General features: G+C 34.2%; 1 pseudogene; it reads left to right on the top strand.

Annotated features, from left to right (window-relative positions):
* Positions 1–20,570: 20,570 nt before the first annotated feature.
* On the top strand, positions 20,571–23,055 carry LOC133196264 (uncharacterized; annotated as a pseudogene).
* Positions 23,056–23,331: the final 276 nt, after the last annotated feature.

Genomic DNA, 23,331 nt, shown 5'->3' with positions numbered 1-23,331 from the left:
GGCTTTGTGAACAATTCTCTCGTCCCTCGGTGGATTACTGGACCCTGGTCATCATCCATCAGAAAACTTGAAGTTCACGATATATCATCGTGGAAATCAATTAACGTACACATGTAGAAATCACTTCAAGTTGGAAGTCAACGTAGGCGCCATTTGTCACAGGGTAATGGTCTTGTTTTTGTAATTAAAACAAAACCGGTTCGGTCTCATATTATTTAATGGATAAAGAAGAAAACTTAGAAAAAAGAAAAACACACTCACAACACTCATGCAAAACAATAGAAATAAACAAACACGAAACATAAAGACATTTGAACATTAACGAAAAGCAATGATAACTAAGATATTAATATGACTGCCAGTAGATCGTTACATATATTTAACAAGTAAATGAACAAGTCTGTGAGCGAATGCTCACTAGTAATACCCCCGCCCTGATGTAAATATACAGTCTCATGTTGAAATCGAATTCATACAAAAATGAATCCCACCATATGACATGCCTAAACAAAGATTGTGCTAAAATTTCAAGCATCTGTGATGAGTAGTTGCTGAGAAAACAGCGACAAAAATTTGTTACGGACAGAAACACAGACATATACAGACAGACGGACGGACAGACAGACAGACTCACAAGGGTAAAACAGTATACCCCCTCTCCTCCGGAGCGGGGGTATAATTACAAGGTCAATATACATCTAACCAGACATCCAGAATTAAGTCAGGAATGAAAAAGTTATATCGATTGAATCGATCTGAAGTTGAACAAATTTGCGATCTGCTACCGTTAAGGCCCAAAAGCTTTGGGTTGGGGAATTTGGCGGGTTTCTTACTTTACATATCGCACGAGTTAGTAAGAGCATGGATAATAATTAATATAGTGATATTCCCATGATATGTTAAGTACAGGAATGCTAAAAATAGAAATTCACCTAAAAACAAAACACTCGCACATGGCCCTCGCATACCTGCAAAACAGGTTGTATTCGATTGGCTATGCGTGCCAATCGGAATACTGTACTAAATATTGTTCAAAGCATATATTTTATAATAATAGTTTAATTACAACTGTTACATTTACATTACACCTAGCAATTTTTTTTAATTTTTAGAAATAAAATGAAAGACCTTAAAAGCTTTCATATGGAACGCCTTCCCTGCCTTATAGCAAAACACGTTAATTGCATTGTGTCAACCTTACATTATATTGTTCAACTCTTTACGGCGTTAGAATAAAAGTTTATTATGTGATGTTAAGATATCTTTACATTATTTCAACTCTTTATTACGTGAGGTTAAATGTTCATTACATGATGTAATGATGTGTTCACATCATGGCGATTCAGTGCTACATCAAGTCAAAAATTCTTAACTTTATGTAAAAATTCATCTTTTTTATGTATACCTATCTATTATATTACGTCAACTCTTTATTAAATGTTCTCGAAAATTCATGATTTCTCTGAAATCATCGTATCATTGTGTAAACTCTTTACTATGTGGTGCAAGTAGTTCATTCCATTATGTGAATTTTGCCTTATATCAATATCAAGCCTTTATAATATGATGTTATGATGTGAAAAAAATGGACACATAAGGTCAATTCTTTACTACATTATGTTAACAATATGCTACATGATGGCAGAAATCCATTACGTGATGTGAATTTGCCGTTACGTTTCGTTTCGGCAAATCATTATTACGTTATGCCATTGTATCTTTACATTGTGCCAAAAGTGCATAGCCTGTTGTCAGCATATCTTATACTATTTCAACTCTTTGTGTAAAGTGAATATAGCTTTATACGATACAGAAAGTTTACTATATGAAATTTGTTGATACCGATCGCGATCATTACACAGATTATACTCCTTAATTAGGTTATGCCGAAAGTTCGTTTTATATTACGCATGCAAAATAAAGGACATCTAATATGAAATTATATACTAGACCTAATTATTCCTCAATTAAATATCAAGTTTAAACTTATGTAGGATTATGTTACTGTGGAATCTTATCAACTGATGTAAATTATTTTCTTCAACGCCGAAATTCGATAACGTTTAATTTGACAATTTTCGCCCATCAAATGTTACATAAAATTTTGTTTTATGCAGTAAAAAGTTTTTTTTTATTTTGAATTGTTCTTTCATAAAAGTCTATTATTTCTAATCTTTAGAACTTGATATTGTCCTTAACTTCCTTTCAGCTGTTAACCTCCCTTTTTTCAATGTGTAAACTCATCGAATCACGTGTGTGTGCGTGCTTTCTATGGCAAGGACATTTGGTTTAGATGGGGGACTGGCAGATTTTGGAGATAGATATTCTGGCCCTGGAATGTTTGGAAAAAGGACGGGTTCGCCCCCCAATCGCCCTCCCACAGGCCCGTACGTAGCAACGCTTTCAAAGTGGGGGAGACTTCCTAAAAATATCTGACAAGCCAAAAAAAACCCCTAAACTGACAAAACGGGTGGGGGCAACTTCCCAAAATATTCCAAGCAAAAAACAAGTGTGCGTGTGAGGGGGAGGCAAAAAGCATCTAAAGGTCAATACTACAGCAAAGTGCTACACTGAGAAAAAAGTTGGGGACCCCCTCCCCCCCCCCCCTGCGTTCTAGGGCCTGTCCCAGTAGCGAAAACGCAGTCGTCCACGTCCACTCTTCCCTAAACTGACGCGATTACCAACTCAATCAACAACAAAAATGGAACGATAACTTCACTGAAAACGTACCAAACATTAGTTATCACGTAATGAGTATTGACATAATAAAGATGTTTTCACAATACATATAGAAATTTCGAGAATACAGATTTGAAATAATGTAAATGTAATTTTACATCACGTATTATAAATTTTGGCACCAACGTGATAAAGAGTTAACACAATATAAAGATATTTTTACATCACATCAGAAAGAGTTAACATAATATAATAGACGAATTTCACATTTACAAAAGTTATTTCCCTTTGCGGGGTCAACCGGCGTAAGACACTGTTTTCCCTCTATAACATTACCAAATTTTGGGGGCAATATCTCGCAAATTAAATCCGTTTGAATATGTTCATTATGTTTTTCATGTTGCCCCATACTAAGGCAATTCAGGAACGGGTAAAAATTGTCCGATTCCGTTTGAAGGCTGAAAATATTTACAGGTAAGTTACAAAGAATATAGTGGCAAAAATATTTGTTACGCCGACAACGGGAGATAACTCTTAAGAATGTGAAATTCGTCTATTAAGAATAAGACTTGCAAAAGTCTTCCCCCGGACTTGTTTCTGTGCGTACTTTTTCATATTATTTCAACTTCGGCGATACAAAGCACACTATTGCTTTTGAATTTCGACTCAAAAAAATTAATTCGAGTTTCATTTGCATGTACATTGCTTATTTATTTTCCATGATTTAAAAATTTTCGAACATATCGAGTTACGGTGGGGTCAGAACTTCACCGGCGCCATTTTGGTTTTTACGAGAAAATATAGGACACCCTTAGCTTAACCTCTCTTGAGCTTAAATAGTTTCCGCAAAATTGGTTAAAACACCTGACGAATTAATGCCAGCAAACTCTGTAACACCGTCCACTATTCTTCTGTGATCGTCAACTTTGTGATTTTCTCACAGCATCGTCTTTTTCACCCAATATTTTGCGCGAGATTCGATAATAACATGCTATGTTTGACACATTCTTAAACTATCTCAGAACTATAGGAGCTCCTGAATATAACTTCATATGATAGACTGTAATCTCTGTAAACATTTTTCCAACTGGCAGTTGTGTCCGTTAGCTTGCATCATTAACAAGAGTTAACTTTAAAATTTTACTTTCCTGAGATTGTGTCTCTTGTTACGTCATTTTTATGGTCAGTATGCTAGACATACGAGATTCTGACGTCATTTCCGGAGTTATTACGTAATAAAAATTACAGTGACGTCACAATATGTGTATATTTTGTGATCTGTCCAATGATATCAAATTCTGTAATTTCCGTTAAAAGGTTAATATTTTATCGAACAGTTCTCAGAACTTTTCAAATGCCCCTCGTATATCCACAACATGGAATGGAGTATTGACATCATGTAATAAAGTCTTGATATAATATAAAGATATGTTCATATTATGTAATTAACTTTTTTTCACACAACGTAATAAAGTATTGACACAACGTTAAGATTGTTCACCTTACATCATCATTGCTTTTGGTGTAATATAAGGATACATTCACATCACGTAATAATGCTTTGATATAATGTTAAGATACACCCACTTCAAGAAATGGACTTTTGACCGAACGTAATGCTAAGTTTATTAACAGAGTATAATTATGTAAAGATTTTTTTTACTTTACGTAATGCAATTTTGACAAAATAAAGAAATGAAATGATGTAAAGAAACATTCATTTCAAACAATAAAATTTTGACACAATGTAAAAATATTTTCACTTCACATAATGAACATCTGCCATAAAGTTATAAAGTGTTGACATAATGTTAAGATATTTTTACCTCACTTCATAAAACGCTGATATCACGTAAAGGTATGTTCGCATCATGTAATGATAAGTTGACATAATAAATGTATAGTTTTATCCTATAAGGCAGTGATGGCGTTCCATATTTAATTTATAAAATAGGAAAACCCAGTCGCAGATATTAACCGTCACAGGCCAGTTTTTCATTGGCGATTGACGACACAAAAAATATAATAATTGGTTTACAGTATATATTCCTATGTAAATCTTTTCATCCCCAAATGTGGCTCCACCTACCCCGGGTTCAAGATTTGAACAAACTTGAATCTACACTACCTGAGGACGCTTACATATCAATATGATTAATCGTGGCTTTGTTGCTCTTGAGAAGAAGTTTTTTAAAACTATATATCCCTATGTAAAACTTTGCCTATTGTGGCCCTATCCTACCACCAGGGGACATGATTTGAACAAGCTTGAATCTACACTTTCTTTTAGACTTCCATATAAATATGTCTTTCGTTTGCTGTTTTTGAATTTTAAAACTGTATATTTATATGTAAAACTTTGCCTATTGTGGTCATTCCTAACCCCAGGGGTCATGATTTGAACAAACTTAAATCTACATTACCTGAGGCTGCTTCCACATAAATATGACTGACTAATCATGGCTTTGTTGTTCTTGAGAAGATTTCTACCGATTTTTCCCATGTGTTCCTACCATAAACCTTGATTGCCTGTTGTGACCCCACGCACCTTGGGGGTCATGATTTCAACAAACTTGAATGTGCACTACCTGAAGATGCTTCCATATTAATAAGACTAATCATGGCTTTGCTTTTCTTGAGAGGATTTCCACTCTGTATATTCCTATGTAAACTTTGATTGCCTATTGTAGCACAAGAGAGATGATTTTAATAAATTTGAATCTACACTTCCTTATTATGCTTTTGTATCATGGCTTAGCTGATCTTGAGAAAAAATTATTTTTAACGATTTTTCCCCATATATTCTTATGTAAAACTTTGATATCCAGTTGTTGCCCCATACTACCTAGGGGTCATAATTTGTACAAATCTGTATCTACATTATGTAATGAAGCTTTTACACAAGTTTCAACTTTTTTGGCCCAGTGATTCTTGAGAAAAAATCTTAAAAGATGCCACCAAATTTTACTAATCCTTAATTATCTCCCCTTAAAAAAGGGCGTTGCCCTTCAATTAAACAAACTTGATTTCCCTTCACCTTTAGATACCTTGTGGCAAGTTTGGTGGAAACTGGCCCAGTTTGTTTGGAGAAGAAATCGAAAATATGAAAAGTTCACAGACGGAGGACAGGCAAAATATTTTCAGAAAATCTCACTTGAGCTTTCAGCTTAGGTGAATTAATATAAATGAAGAGATAAAAGAAAGGCCACTAAAATTTATCTATCACTAACATTCAGTTGACTGAATGTTGACTGAAAGATCACGAAAAGGTTACTGACGTTAAAATATCATCCGGTCAATTTAAGAATTTTCTTCATTTCGTCCCTGGTCGTCACGGTAGCTCAGTCGATAGAGCGCTCGCTCTGTGATCGGAAGGTTGTGTGCTCGAATCACGGCCACGACTGACCTATAAGTCGGTAAAAAATAGGTGGCAACTGTTCCTTCGCCAAGCGCTCGACACTTTGAAGTGAAAGTTGCGGGTCTTTTGGATAAGACCTTAAAGATCGAGGCTCCGTGTCACTGTAGACGTTGGCACGATAAAGAACCCTCACTGCTCAATGGCCCTGAGTGCCGAGTTAAGGTCTAAATTTGAAGCCCTTCACTGATATGGTGACGTCTCAATATGATTGAAAAATTGTCGAATGGAACGTAAAACAATATACTACCAATCAATCATTTTTCCCTAGAGCCATTAATGTATAAATCTGATGAAGTTATATTTTACGACTTTTCGCCCGCGTGGTGCAGTGGTTTTAGCGTCCTCTCGAGTCGCGGAGTAAGGGGTTGATCCTTACGTCGCGGGTTCGAATCCACTGCGGGAAGTGGAGACCAGTCCTTCGCATGAGACTATAAACCGAGGTTCCATGTCGCAGTAGGTGTTGGCACGAAAAAGATCCCTCACTGCTCAGTGGCTTTAATGCATAGGTTAAAATTTGCAGCCCTCCACCGGCAAGTGATAGCATCACAATATGAGTGAAAAATTCTCGAGAGGGACGTTAAACAGCATACAAACAAACATTTTACGATTGAAAGTCTTTCATGTGCTAAAAAAAATCACTGTTCTACACTGATAATGTGGACATCAAAGCATTTTTTCTTTTTTGGGGGGTGGGGGGGTGGGGTGGAGGGGGTCCTTGAAATAATTATCTATAGGATTGTTTAATTTTCAAGTTTCGAAATGCGTCTTTTTTATTATCGACAAACACATTTATCGTTTAATTACTTCATCTTGGTAAACTCGCTTTTAGATTGCATGATTGAAATGCATCTCCGGTGAATATTTTAAATACATTATTCAGGAAACTGTGAAATTTGAATTGTCACTGTTAATATGTAACATGGTTATGTTAAATCAATGTTAAAAATGATTTATCAGTGTGATTATCTTGCTATTTCAAACACAATAATTCTTTTCTTAGGTGTTTCATTTCTCATCAGTGAATTGCAATGTTGTAAAACGATCCCAGATGATGTTTGCGGACAAAAGGGAATGATGTATTCATGTTTACACATGGGACTGACTTCTATACCTAGCGATATACCCAACGACGTGATAGCGCTTGATCTTTCTTACAATAGCATCAGCAATATATCTGGTGAAAATCTCCCAGCTTCTGGAAGGTTGCTTAAAATCATTTTTCAAGACAACAGCGTAAATCATCTTTCAAGAAATGCATTCAAGAATGCTCCAAATTTGTGCTATTTAGATTTATCATGGAACAAAATTGAAGTATTAGAAAATGGAACATTGAATCATTTACAATTTATCAAAGTTCTCAAACTGGATTCAAACCTCTTTTCAAGTACAAAGGATTTAATGGAAGAAATTGGACAGATGCACTCCCTAGAACATTTGTCAATAAGTGTAGAAGGGAGGTTATATTTTCCCGTAAATTTTAAAAATATGAAAAACCTTACCTACTTATTTATTGAGGCTCATTATACTACTTCATATGACGAAAAGGCTTTTGAGAATCTATCTAAATTAAGGATACAGTACTTACACTTAAGCTTAAGTACGTATACAGATTGTAGTTATTTGACAGAAGAAGTACTCATGCCATTTAAATACTTACAAGGGTTAAGAATAGGAGTGTATTGTAACTTACCGATTATTTTACATACCTTAAAATCTTTACAAGATAAGACGATGCTGTTCTTAGATTTTTCCAACTGTTTCAACAAGATTGGTCGTCCAACAGCATTGAAAAACTCGGACGTAAAATTCTTGAAGAATATTTGTGTAAAGAAATTCATCGTTGCAAACGCCATTATAGATAATGTCGATGTTGACTTCAGTGGAACAATTTTTGAAAAATGTTTACAAGAACTCGATATTTCCAAGAACCATATCACAAATTATTGGTTTCTTTTTCAAACTTTAATGAATTTTCCAAATATCACGTATCTGAATATAAACTCACAAGGTCATTTGTCATTATGGCAGAACGCAACGATTGCCAATAACAAAAGGAGATATGATCTATACCTGAGATGTTCTCCATCTCTGGAGGATTTTGATACATCAGACAATCCTATGGATCCCTATTTAGGTGACTATAGCTCCGTTACCTTAAATTTCACAGGACTATTAAAAGCAAATTTTAGTGGAACCAATTTCAAAGTATGTGAATACGACTACGTAAAACTGCTTTTCCCAAAGCTAAAAACATTTGATGTGTCGAAGGGCAAATGTCAGGACCTATATCCTTTGTTCTTTTCGACATTGACCGACTTGAGGGAATTTTACATGAGTAATTCAGGACTACGTAAAGGTCTCCAAAGAGATAAGAATGGGATATTCCTCCAGAATTTAACCAAATTACGCTTCCTTGACATTTCGAAAAACAGTTTGGACAATTTTCATCCCCGCCTATTCTCTTTTCAAACATATTCACTGGAAACATTAATTTTAGACGAAAACAAATTTAGAACCATTCCTGAGGCACTTCGAAAACTCAAGTATCTAAAGTATGTTGGTTTTTCGTCCAATGAATTTTCTTCTTTCTCACAAAACGACATTTCCATTCTAAGAGATAATGAAAACTTAAAAATAGATGTTCGTGGAAATCCTATTGATTGTTCATGCACCAATCTAGATTCACTGAAGCGGATGAAAGAGCTTTCAAGTAGATTTTTAAATTTAGATGAAACTTTCTGCAACAGTTTGCCAATTAAAAATCTGAACGACACTTTCCAAAGTTTACAAACTTTAGAATTATCTTGTGTCTCAACAGCATGGTTACATTTTTCTGTCACAGCACTATCCTTTTCCCTTTTTATCCTGCTGGTTTCTTCTCTAATTTACCGATTTAGGATATTGATAACTTATTTTGTTCTTCGCATTCGTTTGTTTTGGAGGAAAATTATTTATCCTGATAAGAACGAGGAAATGCACCCATTTGATGCCTATATTTCGTATTCTCCGACTGATGTTGATTGGGTAAAATCAGCTTTGTATCCGGCTTTATCTGATGCTAGCGTAACAATGTGCTTACAGGATAAAGATTTCATGCCGGGAAATTATTTTTTGGAAGAAATTGTTAGATGTCTTACTAATAGCAAATGCATCATATTTGTTATAACAGAGCACTTTCTGGAACATGACTGGGGAACGTATGAAATACAAATAGCAAAAATTCACACCATCCGCACAAAGGCCAGAATTTTACTGCTACTTAGAGACGATATTAAAATGGAAAAATTACCAAAGGAGTTTCTGTTCATTTGGTGGAAAATTAAACCCTTTCGATGGTTTGGGTGTGCCTCGAAGGCTAAGCAGATTAAGTTTTGGAAAAAGTTGATAAGTGAGGTCAAAAGTTGACCTTGACAATTTTCATTTGAAATCTTTAAGGATATACGCAACGAAGTTTTCAACTTCATTTTCTTATTCCCAGTGAAAGTTCACATAACTGAGGGACCTTTGTGTGATTTTATGATGCCTTGTGATGCTGTACAGATTTTCATGATTAAATTAAAAAATATCAGCTTAAACTTTTTTTTTGCTAATTGTTCTTAAAATACGAGGATTTTAAGCAATTGCTATCTGTTCAAAACTGCTAATAATATATGCTGATTTTTTTGGCCATGAACATTTTGATTTGAAATTAAAGGTATCTTTTGAAGGTACATTGTAATGTTGACATACGTTTCATATGACCTAAATTATGATAAATAAAATTGCACGTGTTTCACAATTAATCATGGTTTGGGTCAATAAGAAAATTCATTTACTTTACAATTGATATTTTTACAATTCTATTATAGCATTTATAACTTTTATTAATTTTTAATTTGAAGGGTTTTTTTTTTTTTTTTTTTTTTTTTTTTTTTTAATTTTTGTTTTGAGATATAATTATAAACACATAAAAATTTAATGTCATTTAACCATAAAATTTGTTATTCTATCTTTTTTTTTCTTCGTATATATAATCAAATCTATTTAATACCTTATTTTAAAGCTGAATTTTTGATCGATAGTATAAAACCATGAAGTTATTTTTCATTTTGTCCATTTGTTTTTCCTTTATTTGCATGTGTCAATGTTAATAAAAAAACAAATATTGATTTAGCTCAATCCCTACTGTCTTTTTTAAATTTTGTTAATTGTTTGGGCATTGGTTATCCTTTAATTCATTCTTAATAAAGTGATAATTTGTGGTGAATTACAGCTTAAGATAAAATTATACGGTTTTGTATCAATCATGTTTCACATGGCTTGCTTCATCGATATAAAACCGTTTCATATGGCTTTTAAATCTATATAAAAAATTTCACCACTGTTTTACCTTTATTTATAAGACTTACAACATATATGAAATGAACAATGCGTTATAAGCTAGGCAGCACTTGTTGTTAGACATGAATGAAACTAATTGGAGGTAACACGGATGCTATATTATTTAGAACAAATTTAGAACAAATACAGACTCCCTTTGTGGTCTTGTGAGCTAATTTTATGGCAGCAGTTGGCATCCTGATGATGAACCTGGTAAGGAGCTTCTCCCCGACAGTCTGAAATTAAAAATGTTAACTTATAAACTTCATTTTTCCTGGAATTTGTTTCCTTCTGAAAGATTGTTGTGTAACAAGCAGACATGAACCAAATGGCGTTATTAATTTATCAAAAATTTCTTTACGGGATAGTTGATTTATGATACACACTTCTGCCATATCACCAGACTTGAAAAGGATTTTAACAAGGTTTTCCTCGGAAAATCGAGCAAATGAATGGTGGGCGGCTGCGAACAGCATTTTTCCCACATATTTCAGCTTATTTGTACTTATATCAGAGATGTGCATGGTATTTTGATTTTTGATAATTAATGAAAATAATATCAGTTGTTGAACTTAGTCATTTTTTTGCAATCCATTGATATTGCTTATAGGGTACATCATTTGTCCATATCATTTTGTTTACAGTTTTCAATATAAGAAGGTTTTAGTTTGCAGATCAATTAAACACAAATCAGAAATGTGCATTGCTTTTGGATTTACATTTTTGATAATAAATGAGAATAATATCAGTTTTACAACTTAACCGTTTATATGCAAAATATGTTTATTGGGCACACATTGATATCGGGCTGTCACCTCCTATGGATTTAAGAATAATTTTTTTTAATTCGTGTGAGAAATACCAGAACTGTTCACACAAAAGAAAAACACGGTTTGCTGTAACATTTACAGCTTTACCCTTGTTTTGTTTTCTCTCAACCCAAAATCAGCAGGGCTAAAATATCACGAAATAAATTCCTACTTGATAAATGCAAATGATTCGAGGCGCAAAGCGTTCGTCCCATTCACCAACCAAAATGAGTGCAAAAATTGTACGTAAACATATACAAAAAAAAGATGAAGACATTGAACAGTAATCAACATTGTAAACCTTGTAAACAATACAAAACGTGAACAAGGCAAAACCAAGGACCCCTCGAAAAATCAGAGATGGAAATTGGTCTCCGAAGGAAAAGGCAGCCCCCCCCCCCCGTCACATTCGCCGTGAATCCTCTGTTGTTTAGTTAAATGGGGGTAATCCATAGTCAGAATAAGAATAAAAACGATTGCGTTTCAAGTGATACTGAAAAAGCTATTGAGTAATTTGATGTAGCACATAGTAGAACTTCCGTTTTCTACTTTAGATACTGACGTGATACTAGGTAGTACCGAGGTTCTGGGTAGAGCTGAAGACGAGAAAAGTATCTCCCCATTGATTTTTCTTTGGTGTGTTGTTTTTCAGGATCACTTGAGTTTTAAAATGTTTGTTTGTTTGTATGTTGTTTAACGTCCCTCTCGAGAACTTTTCACTCATATGGAGAGGCCACCACTTGCCGGTGGAGAGCTGCAAATTTTGTCCTATACTCGGCACGTACGGCCATTGAGCAGTGAGGGATCTTTTTCGTGCCAGCACCTACTGCGACACGGGACCTCGGTTTATACGGTCTCAAACGAAGGACCGGTCTCCACGTCCCACAGTGGGATTCGAACCCGCGACGTAAAGTTTCAATATGAGTTTTCTTTTTAGGAATTTTGAAATAATTAAACGCCTTCATCTAAAATGCCGGTATATATATTTTTAATTTGAATAAAGAAGTACCCCAACCTACATATATATACGTAGTTTCTGGAGAAACAGGTAGCTTCACTTTCTGTGTAACAATGTATTTAAGAATTATATCCAATTGTGCACAATTATTGATAAGTCCTGAAAATAAATTGTATGTGTATAATTATACATGTATAAGTATTTTATTCGAACAGTTTTGAACAGGAAGCCATATGAACCCTTGGATTTCATGTATCAAAGTGTACATGATCTTTGTGTTTACTCAAACGTACAAGCTTTTATAAAAATTGTTAAAAAACCATTACTGAACGTATTAAAGATCAGTATATACAGAAATGGCAAAGCGATGAGCGCGATTCGTCCGAAGGTCAAAAATATGGTACCTTCGAAACAGAATTTCGATTAAAAAATATGTAATAATTAAGGAAGCTCTAAACACTGCACACTTAAGAGTTCTACTTGTAGGATAGTTTTATGCAGTTAGAGTTATCTGCCCTTAGAAGTAAGAAAGAAAAAATGGCTATTTACAGATAATTATACAATTTGTAATAGGTTAAAATATTCTTAACATTCAATTAGACCAAAAATAAGTAATTGAATCAATTATTTCCATTAATTTTCCCAATGTAAGTAAACAACAGTGATTTCTGTTCATGAGTAGTCTATTGTCTTTGAACATTTTTCCCGCTGAAATAAGGCACGTACCCTATGTTGAAAATGAACTAAATAGTCTCAATATGCACACCTTTATATGATATGTTTTTCTCCAAGTTCAAAAAAGCACTTTTTGTTAGTGTTTAGATCTTCCTTAAACATTTTTAGTACACTTTTAATCAAATTTAAAACAACAAAATTAATCATCATACCCAGGTTGAGACTGTGAGATAGTGTGAAATTTCCCAAAATGAAAGATTTTGTCATATATGTAATAAGGGAAAATAAATGAGTACCACTTTATTCTAAAATTTAAATCTTTTTCAGAATGCCTGAAAAAAGTATTTTCCTAAAAATATCTTAATAGACCAAATGTTTACAAATTTGCACAATTATTGTCAACTGCTGACTCCAGTTTTCTATAAACACTTACTTTTTTGGCACGCATGGCCACCGATTTTGATGAAACTTTGCCCGTTATTACAACTTAAAACTTATCAAATGAAATCTGGTTGCTACATGTACGTGTCTTGGTTGCCATAGTAAGCCTGAAGACTTTGAAAATGAATGTTCAGCTACTTTGAATCTTTATTGAGCCTTGATAAAAACTAAGAAAATTTAACAAACCACACTTTAAAAACATTGAAGGGTATATCCGCTTATGCTACAAAGAAACTATTTAGAATATATCCGAGTATGTAGTAACCTTAGATACATTTGGAAAAGATTTTAAATGCCGAAAAATTCTCAAAATTCACTTATGATAGGTTTACATGATCAAATTCAATCACCGCCACAAGAAAAACAAAAATATTTGACCTTAAGCCATAATGAATTGGCAATATTATAAAAACAACTTTCATGGTTTTCACGGTAACACCGTGTACCCCCACAAAATTCATGGGTAAGTTTTGTTTACTACATGTATTACTTTAAATGTTGCTATCTTAAAACATGGAAATTCAAGACATGCAAATATACATCGGTAGGACCCAGTAATATAGAAAACATACATGGAAACAACGTATCATGAGTGATTTAAAATGACATTTTCTTGCTGTTTTGGGAATTTAATTACTTTTTAATCAAGAAACATTATTTTACTCACCTTAAATTGTACTCATCTGATAGAACTAAAGTTCATGAAAGTAAAATGTTCAATTTTGTTAACTTTATAGCCTTATATTAAACTCAGTGGTAGCTTCTTGCACTCAGTTTGAGATTATGTTGTCGAAATTGAAAGTTAATTGTTAATAATAAAATATCAATCGTAAAAGTTTTTAGAATCTACATACAAGGTTACGTTTCTAAGAAAACGAAGTATTTTTTTTTTTTTAGCTTTTTATGCATATTTTTCTTAAAACTTTCATAGCAACATTCTATTTTAGGAATTAAATAGAATTTTGGGGAAAAAAGTCAATTAGGAACAAATCATTGCCTTAAAAAGTTGATCACCAATTATATGGAAATGTGCTCTTTAAATGGAGATTATTAGATGTTTGTTGTTTAACGTCCCTCTCGAGAATTTTTCACTCATAAGGAGACGCCACCACTTGCCGGTGGAGGGCTGTAAATTTGAAAGTATACTCGGCACTCAGGGCCATTAAGAAGTGAGGGTTTTTTTGTGCCAGCACCAACTGCGACACAGGGCCTCGGCTTATACAGTCTCATCCGTAGGACCGATCTCCACGTCCCACAGTGGGATTCGAACCCGCGACGTAAGGATCAACTCCTTACACCGAAACTCTAGAGCAAACGCTCTAACCACTACGCCACACGGGCGACCTATAGAATTAGATTAAAACAATCCTTTTTGATAGTAATTGATTAACATATAGATAACAAATTTGAAATCCCTTTGCGGTATTTAAACCAAAGCAACCATTGCCAACGGATACGAAATATCACATTTCTTTCTTGAATATATTGCAAGGATTTCCATCTTTCATTTGCTTGGTTACATTTCAACCTATAATTTGCTTTTATTTTTGAGCATGTGACTGTTTAACAATGAATAAGTAATTTTTTTTGAATACCTTTTTTATAGTTACAGGTGTATATAATTATCTAATAGTTGATTTCCGAAATATGTTTATGATGCATTTAAATCATCAAACTTTCAACATTCTGGAACAGTCATTGTAACTTGTTTCTATTGTTGCAAACGTTAAAGCTTTGAGAACACTACTCGTAAAAGGCATTGTCCGCGATATTTCTCTTTCATCGGCGCTATCCTAACAACGTTAAAACGTTTGTGACGTCATTCTTTTTTTTTTTTTTTTTTACAGTTTTCATATTTCAAAGAGTGTATTAGCTATAGTCCAATATTATTTTCAGGAGTACAGTATTTTATCTAATATTGTACTCCAAAATAATACTGGACTGTATGAAACAAAGGATGACGTCACCTAGCTTTCACACAACGAATGAATAAGGCAACAAATAGACAAAAATTATGCATTTTATCCCGTAATTCAATTCAAGCTATATAGAAATGAACATCTCGTCACAGATTTTCAGGAGTAAGGAAAAGATTTTTTTAACTATTTACTATAGTAATATTTTATTATGTTTACATCAATAATTTTTTTTGCCAATATTTTGTTTCTTGAAATAAAAGTTTAAAATTGAAAGTCTATATTATATAACTATGGACTGATTCCTTGGTTATGAACGGCACTGTGGTCCGTGATGTTGGCGGCACTCCCGTCCTGGACACTTTTGGCGCATTGTACAAGTACATTGTAGGATAGAATAACTTGTCTGGTCCTTCAAACTGTATAACTCTGCATTTTTCACTTCTAACTAGGATCCCAGAAGTGAGCAGAATATCCGGCATATTAAGATAATTGGAAAGGAGTAATATAATAGGACGACGTGTCCTTCTCTGGCGCCTGCTACGCCCAAACTGACCAGCACGAGTATTTAAATTCCTAACCTGTCCAGTGAGTTTTAAATCTCCTATAAATAGTATAATGGGCAAACCTTTGTGATTTAAATATCTGCATAGGTAAAATTATTATGACAGACAGTTTGGAACTCCCGGCCATACAAATACTTGTGGAACTTCTGCACACCCCGTACTATGGCCAAATATTCCCTTTCTATAGTAGAATACTTCTCTTCAGCTTTGTTAAGTTTCCTGCTGACATACGATAAACAATGTAGGTTGCTTTTGGTCGGTATTTTCCTAGAGTAGGACTGCACCAAGTCCTCGGTTCGAGCATCAGTCTGTACTATAAATACTTTGGACAAATTTGGAAGTTTCAGATAAGGGCTTTCTTCAAATTTTGAAATGCAATTTCTTGTGACTCTGTCCACTGCATCTTTTTTGGAGAAAACTGCCTTGTTAGGTCAGTGAGAGGTACATGCGAAGAAGAGCTGACTTCAGTTCATCGAGTCTTGGGCTTTTCCTGAAGACATCAATGCATACACATCTAAAGCTCTCCCGCGTAATAAAGCACTAAGACTTGTAGCTTACGTTTTCTTGTCCCAATTTTGACTCGTCGCATATCTCTCAAATCGACGAAGATAACTGTCAACTTCATCATGCCTTTCATCAAACGGTGGAATTTTTGGCATTTTCGCTCTTACATGCATATCTATATCTACACTCTCACCAGTACTATTTTTCATCACCATTTCAAGTTCATGCTTATGTTCTAATTCTTTCAGTTTCAACTGTTGATCTAACCTTTCCATTTCTAATTTATATGCTCTATCTTGTTTCTCTTTCTCTCTTAAAGCCATTCTTTCATCTCTCAACCTGTCTTGTTGCTCTTTCACATAATCTTTTAAATCTTGGTCGCTGTACCTTAAGTCTTTCCATGCAGCTATGATTTCGCTCAAACTTTTGGAAGACATTTTGAATGAAATTGTGGTGACAGATTAGTTGCATGTACATTAACTAACCGACAGATACTGTGACCTTTGACCTTCATTACAAAACTTCAACCAAACAGTTAGTAATGCTATACTTCTTCAAATAACTATTCACTGATTACGGGATATACATTTCAAATACAAACTGACATGTGAGCTTGGGCGACGCAGTACCAATCTCAATAAGGACAATTTAAAAGATACGCAAGAGCATGTTCTACGTATGTACAATTTCTAAAACGAGGTAAATTATTGACAAAAAAGTTGATGAAACAAGAATATCAGCAGTCTCGTTTAAAGTCATCTTTTCGTAAGTTCTATGGTCGATACAATGACCTTGTCAGCAAATACAATTTATCATTGATTCAAATGCTGACTGACGTTTTTCATACTAATTGTTAGGCCATTATTTACACACTGAATTGTCGACGAATTTTCCGTTATTTCTCGATCATGACAAGGAGAACATGGCGGGCGTGACCGGTCGGCAGGGGATGCTCACTCCTCAATGGCACCTGATCCCACCTCTGATGTTTTGGAGGTCCGTGTTTGCTCTGCACCTATTTTGTAATGTATAATGGACTTTTGAGCATGAATATTATTTGTTATCTCCATATATTTCACTTTACCGTTTCTAATTTGTTAACTTCACTCCATACCAGAATCGTCAACTAACGTCTAAGGTACGCCTTTACTTATTCATAGATTCACTTCTGGATCCTAGTTACCACAAGAAACGCCAAATTTCTTCTCCTACATGTACAATATGTATAAAAAATCGTAAAGTCTTGTACAAAATTAAAAATGCATATTAAGATATTTACCAAATAGTTCAAATTCTAAATAATTTTAGACTTTGATAACAAAAATAAAGTGTCAATATTTGATTTTTTTTTCTGACAAAAGCTCTGTGTTGCATCACAATTATCCCACTTCTGACGCCAAAAGTCCTATATTTGTCAGAAATAAGGAAAAGATTTTTTTTTTAATATTTACTACATTTTATTATATTTTACATCAATAATTTTTTTTCCAATATTTTGTTTCTTGAAATGAAAATTTAAAATTGAACGTTTATATTATAAAACTATGGACTGGTTCCTTGGTTTTGAACGGCACTGTGGTCCGTTATGGCGACACTCCCGTCCCGGACTCACTTTTGGCGCATTGTACAAGTAGGGTGGAATAACTCGTCTGGTTCTTCCAACTGTATAATTCTGCATTTTTAACTGCTAACTAGGATCTCAGACGTAAGCAGAATATCTTTCATATAAAGATAATTGGAAAGGAGTAATTATATACAGGCACAGGACAACGTGTCCTTCTCTGGTGCCTGCTACGCCCAAACTGACCAGCAGGAGTATTTAATTCCTAACCTGTCCAGTGAGTTTTTATCTCCTATAAATAGTACTATGAGCAAACCTTTGTGATATATCTGCATTGGTAAAATTATTATGACAGGCAGTTTGGACATTAAATGTGACACTCTTAATCCAAATCAAGCTATATAGAATCCAATGCAAGCTATATGGAAATCAACATCTCCAAATCCAATTCATGCAACGAACCTTCCAAAGTAGGAATTTTTCTGAAATCCCTTAGAATTTACACTCAGGTTACCGATTCAATGTGAAACTACCGGTATTAAAGCATATTATATGGTCGAGTTAAGGAAGCTCTAAACACTGCACATTATAGAGTTCTACTTGTAGGGTAGTTTTATGCAGTTAGAGTGATCTGCCCTTAGAAGTAAGATCGAAAAAATAGTTATTTACAGTTTATTACACAATTTGTAATAGATTAAAATATTCTCAGCATTATTTTAGATCAAGTATAATAAATTGAATTCATTGTTTCCATTAATTTTCCCAATGTATGTAAACAACCATGATTTCTGTTCATGAATTGTCCATTGTCTTTGAACATTTTTCCTGCGGAAATAAGGCAGGTACCCTATGTTGAAAATGAATAAATAGTTTTAATATGCATACCCTTATATGACATATTTTTTTCCAAGTCCAAAAAGCACTTTTTGTTAGTGTTTAGAGCTTCCTTAACACTTAATATTAAATATATTTGCCGAAAACACATCCAAATAAATCCACGTAAAGTGGCCCATTGAAGAATGCCAGCATTCAGGGGGAGACAAAGCGAAATGCGGGCAAGTTTACACTCGGTCTGTAAATAGATCCAATACAACTAAGATTTTTTCCCGGAATCTTTTATTTCAATATATATTTCCAAATTTAATTTACGTAAAGATGTGGTGCTTTCGATATCCATGGGACAAAAACGGCGCTTTCCTGGAATTTTTCCTACTGGTCACTTACAATCTTCATCCGTTAAAAAAAAAGGATCCTTCACAATACTCTCAGAATCGCTAAATGTCATGAACATGCTCATCTCTTTTTAACGCATCCGTAGAGTGCCACAACGATAATATGTAAGATTGGAGTTCAGTAAGGGTTTTTAATTCAAAAACTATCATACCTTTGAAAGAAATCTCTTAAACCCTTAAGCGCCCTCATCCATCTGGTTTGGTCACCGCCACCGGTATCGTACTATGACAATAGCCAATACAAAAGTGCATTGAAAAAATGCTTTAAGTAAGATACAAAAGTCAGATGTTCTATTATGTCAGATACGGGACTGAGACTCGGTGCTTCGCACTTCTTCCCAGTCCCGTATCTGACATATTAGACTATCTTCGTCCTGTATCCCTTACATATAAGCCACAGACCTCATAACAGTTCAAAGAGGTCTCACCTAAGAAGACGTACATCTTACATTGCCGTATTACTTGGTCGCAATGAAAGTATCAAATGTTACGCTATTTTTCCGAGCCAGGAGAAAAGTAACACCAATTATCCAAGTCAATGCATTATTTACAAACAGAAAATGCAAATAAAACAAGGAATAAACGCAAAAAAAAATTAAGAGCACGCAAGGAATACTACACGTCGGCCACGAGTTTCAAGTGTGCAATCAGGTGTAACGAAATCAAATGATTTATATACATGTACCTATGTGACGGTGCTTATATATGAGTAGTGATCAGCTTTAACCATGGGGCTATAAACATGTTCAAAAATGACTCTTCAAACTTTAGGATATGTTGCCATCATGGTAACCATGACACAATGCAACTAATTTTTGCCTGATTTGAAATCAGGGTGAAATGAAATACGAAAATAACGAACAATAATCAAGCTTTATCATAGAGAGTTACCTTAGAGAAATTCTGAGACTTTGTGTGCCACAGCTCCTACATGTATATAAAAGTTGAGGTCATTACAGATACTGACTCTTCATTAAATGTTGCAGTTCCATTTCCGAAGCAAATGAACAACTCTATCCTCCAGGTCATTTAAATATAAAAAAAAAAATATGATTGAAGTATGGATGTACCTGCAAAAAAGCAGTCAAACTCTATAAAAAATGCCAAATTTTAGCTGATTTATAATAAACAAAGCTTAATTTTCTGTGTAAATGTTCTAGAAGAAATTACTATATGCCAAACAATGAAGATTTTTACTACAATTTTCGTATATGACACATTATGATACGAATAAAAATAAAAAAGATATCCGCGAATGAAAATCGGTTGTTCCGATCGTGGTATATGCTTACAAATTGCACTACATGTACAAAAGACAATAACACAGAAAGATAAACAAGACGCGGAGTTTGTGGCGTTCTATTCGATTTGACAAAGCGTTATAAACGAGAAATACTTCAAATTATTAAATTTAAAATAAAAATTTAAAAAATCCAAAAGGATTCCCGACAAGTTCAGCAAGGTTCAGTTTCTAAAATTATAAATTTTACGTCACATGTTGGTTGCACATAGCAACTAAGTAAACAGCGCGGAAAATGAACATGGCTTCCCGTGACAGCGACAAGGATAGCGATTCATTAGGTGAAGATTCATAAAGCAGTTCTGCGGGTTTAGACATAAACATTGATGATCCTTTGGATTCTTTTTCATCTGATACGGATGATGATGAGCCGAACTCCCAGTCATCATTTGAGACTTTCTGCAGTCAGATCAGCGATTCAGAGGGTCCCGATTTTTGGTCCAGCGTATCGCATCCTGTGTCGATCGCACCCATCGCAGAGGAAATGGGTCCAAGTCACGATTTGTCGCCGACTGACAGTATTTTGAGTTATTTCTATTAAATGGTATCAGAGGATTTCTTCGAGAGAGTTTCCATTTAAACGTACAGGTATGCTGCTCAGGAGTTTGAGAAACGGGGTCACCGTGACGCAGACTGGTTTGACACTTCTGCCCAGGAAATCAGGTCGTAGTTTTGCCTGCACATCCTTATGGGTACCATCCAGCTTCCGAGTGTAGACATGTACTGGTCTCAAAACAAGTTCTTAGGTACAGTATAAATGTTTAAGATTGATGAGTTAGAGTAATTAATTTAAAATTAAAATCAATAAAACACATACATGTATGCATAATGTTAGGAACTGCGCAGTTGCAGCTTCGTGTTGTATAGAATACCTCGTGTGTGATTATTCATCAACATAATAAAAAAAAGATAAAATCATGAGAAAAAATCTTTAGATTAAATTATAGATATTTAACAGTATTACTGCATGTTATGATGTTTTAATTTATTAGTTTGTATTATATTAAACGCTACCCCCCCCCCCCCACCACAATTAAAATAAATAATTTAAAAAAAAAACCAGCTTGGTTATCTCTAAAACGTGTCAAGTAAATCAGATATTCTAATTATTTTATTTTCTATGCTAGTACTTATTTCAATAGTTATTATAATGCTCTTTTGTTTGAGCAATTTGAATTTCAAATCTAAGACTATATTAATGTTTTAGGAAACCAAGGATTCAAAGAAACTATGAGTAGGAGCCGTTTCCGGAGATTGACCGAGTACCTACACCTGAGCGACAATACGACTCAACACCCTGTGGGCTCTCCTGAGTATGACTGGTAAATAAAACTAAAAATTTGTAAAATGGAGTTTACATAAAAGTGCATTTTCATAACTTATAAAGTGTCAAACTGTTATCTTTATAACTTCAAATTTGTTTTATACAAAAATATAATTTTTGTTCCACAAAACATATTTGGTAGTGAATGTCTTACAGGCTTCTCAAAGATACGCCCATTGATAGATATGACTCGGAGAAATTTCCAGAGGTACATGAAACTTGGGCAGTGTCAGAGCATAGACGAAGGGATGATTCGCTTTGTCTAGGCATGCCATATGATGGGATTCATTTTCGTACAAATCCGATGTCAACTTCCTGTTTATCCATGCATCTGTCTGTAACAAATTTTCGTCGCAGTTTTGTCAGCAGATGAAAATTTAGCTCACTCTTTGTTTAGGCATGCCATACGACGGGATTCATTTTTGTTTGAATCTGATGTCAACTTCCTGTTTATCCATGCGTCTGTCCGTAACTTTCTGTTGCAGTTTTCCCAGCAACTAATTGCAGATGCTTTAAGTTTTAGCGTACTCTTTGTTTAGGCATGCCAAGAGTTGGGATTCATTTTTGTACGAATTCAGTGTCAACAAGAGAGGGTATATTCACATCATGAGTGTATACTTACATAAGACTTTATTTTCACATGAGAGAGGGGGTATTACTAGTGAGCATTCGCTCACAGACTTCTTGTTTTGCCATTTTAAAAGTTCTATGATATGATTTATGATAATTATTATGATTATTTATGATAATTAAATTATTTTATCTATATAAAAATAAAAAAAAAAACTTTCGATCTAAAAACTTATTTAATATCAAAGAATAGCATATATTAAGAAGACATGAACATGTAGTTCAATATCGAACGAAAAGGACAAAAACCCATATGAAATACAGTGTACTTTGTGTATCATGAATGACCTTGGTCTTAGTCAAATAGCCAACTCAAAGACATGACACCATACAATCTTTGTGTCAAATATAAACTCAATATGATATTTTATCAATATAGTTAAAAATACTTAAAATGTTCTACCTACAAGAATTTAGTTGTTTATTTTCTAGTATACAAATTTAAAATTCTCCATCGGGGGGGGGGGGGGGGGGGGGGTATTAGTGATATCTGGATTTATTTCATCGGTTAACATCAGAATAATGAAATGCATACTTATTCAATTTCTGACAATATTAATATGTGATATTATCAATTTGAAGGTACTTTACATCAATCCCATTGCTTCAGAATCTATTAGATAATGGTATTTATGTTTGTGGTACTATCAATACCAATCGCAAATGATTCCCACAAGAGCTGAAGAACTTTTAGTGGCCGTGGTGATACTGAGCAGCTGCAACATGACAATTTTGATGCAACAGCATAGAAAGGTGCCAAACCAGGAAGTCAATACTTTAAGATTGTTGACTGATGTGTTTTTGTTGAAAAGGGCATGTCATCCATTTAGTAAATCATTATTTATTTTACAAGTTCATATGTTTCAACCACATCAGATCCACTTGTAGATGGTCCAACACATCGTCGACTACCTTGGGGATGACTAAAACATCGACCACCAGCTGTTGCTGCTTATCAG

Source organism: Saccostrea echinata, unplaced genomic scaffold, assembly GCF_033153115.1.
Source record: "Saccostrea echinata isolate AGI-Se365-2 ecotype Australia unplaced genomic scaffold, CSIRO_AGI_Sech_v1 ptg000001l, whole genome shotgun sequence".
In the NCBI taxonomy this organism is placed as follows: Eukaryota; Metazoa; Mollusca; class Bivalvia; order Ostreida; family Ostreidae; genus Saccostrea; species Saccostrea echinata.
This window is presented reverse-complemented; position numbering and strand designations above follow the sequence as displayed.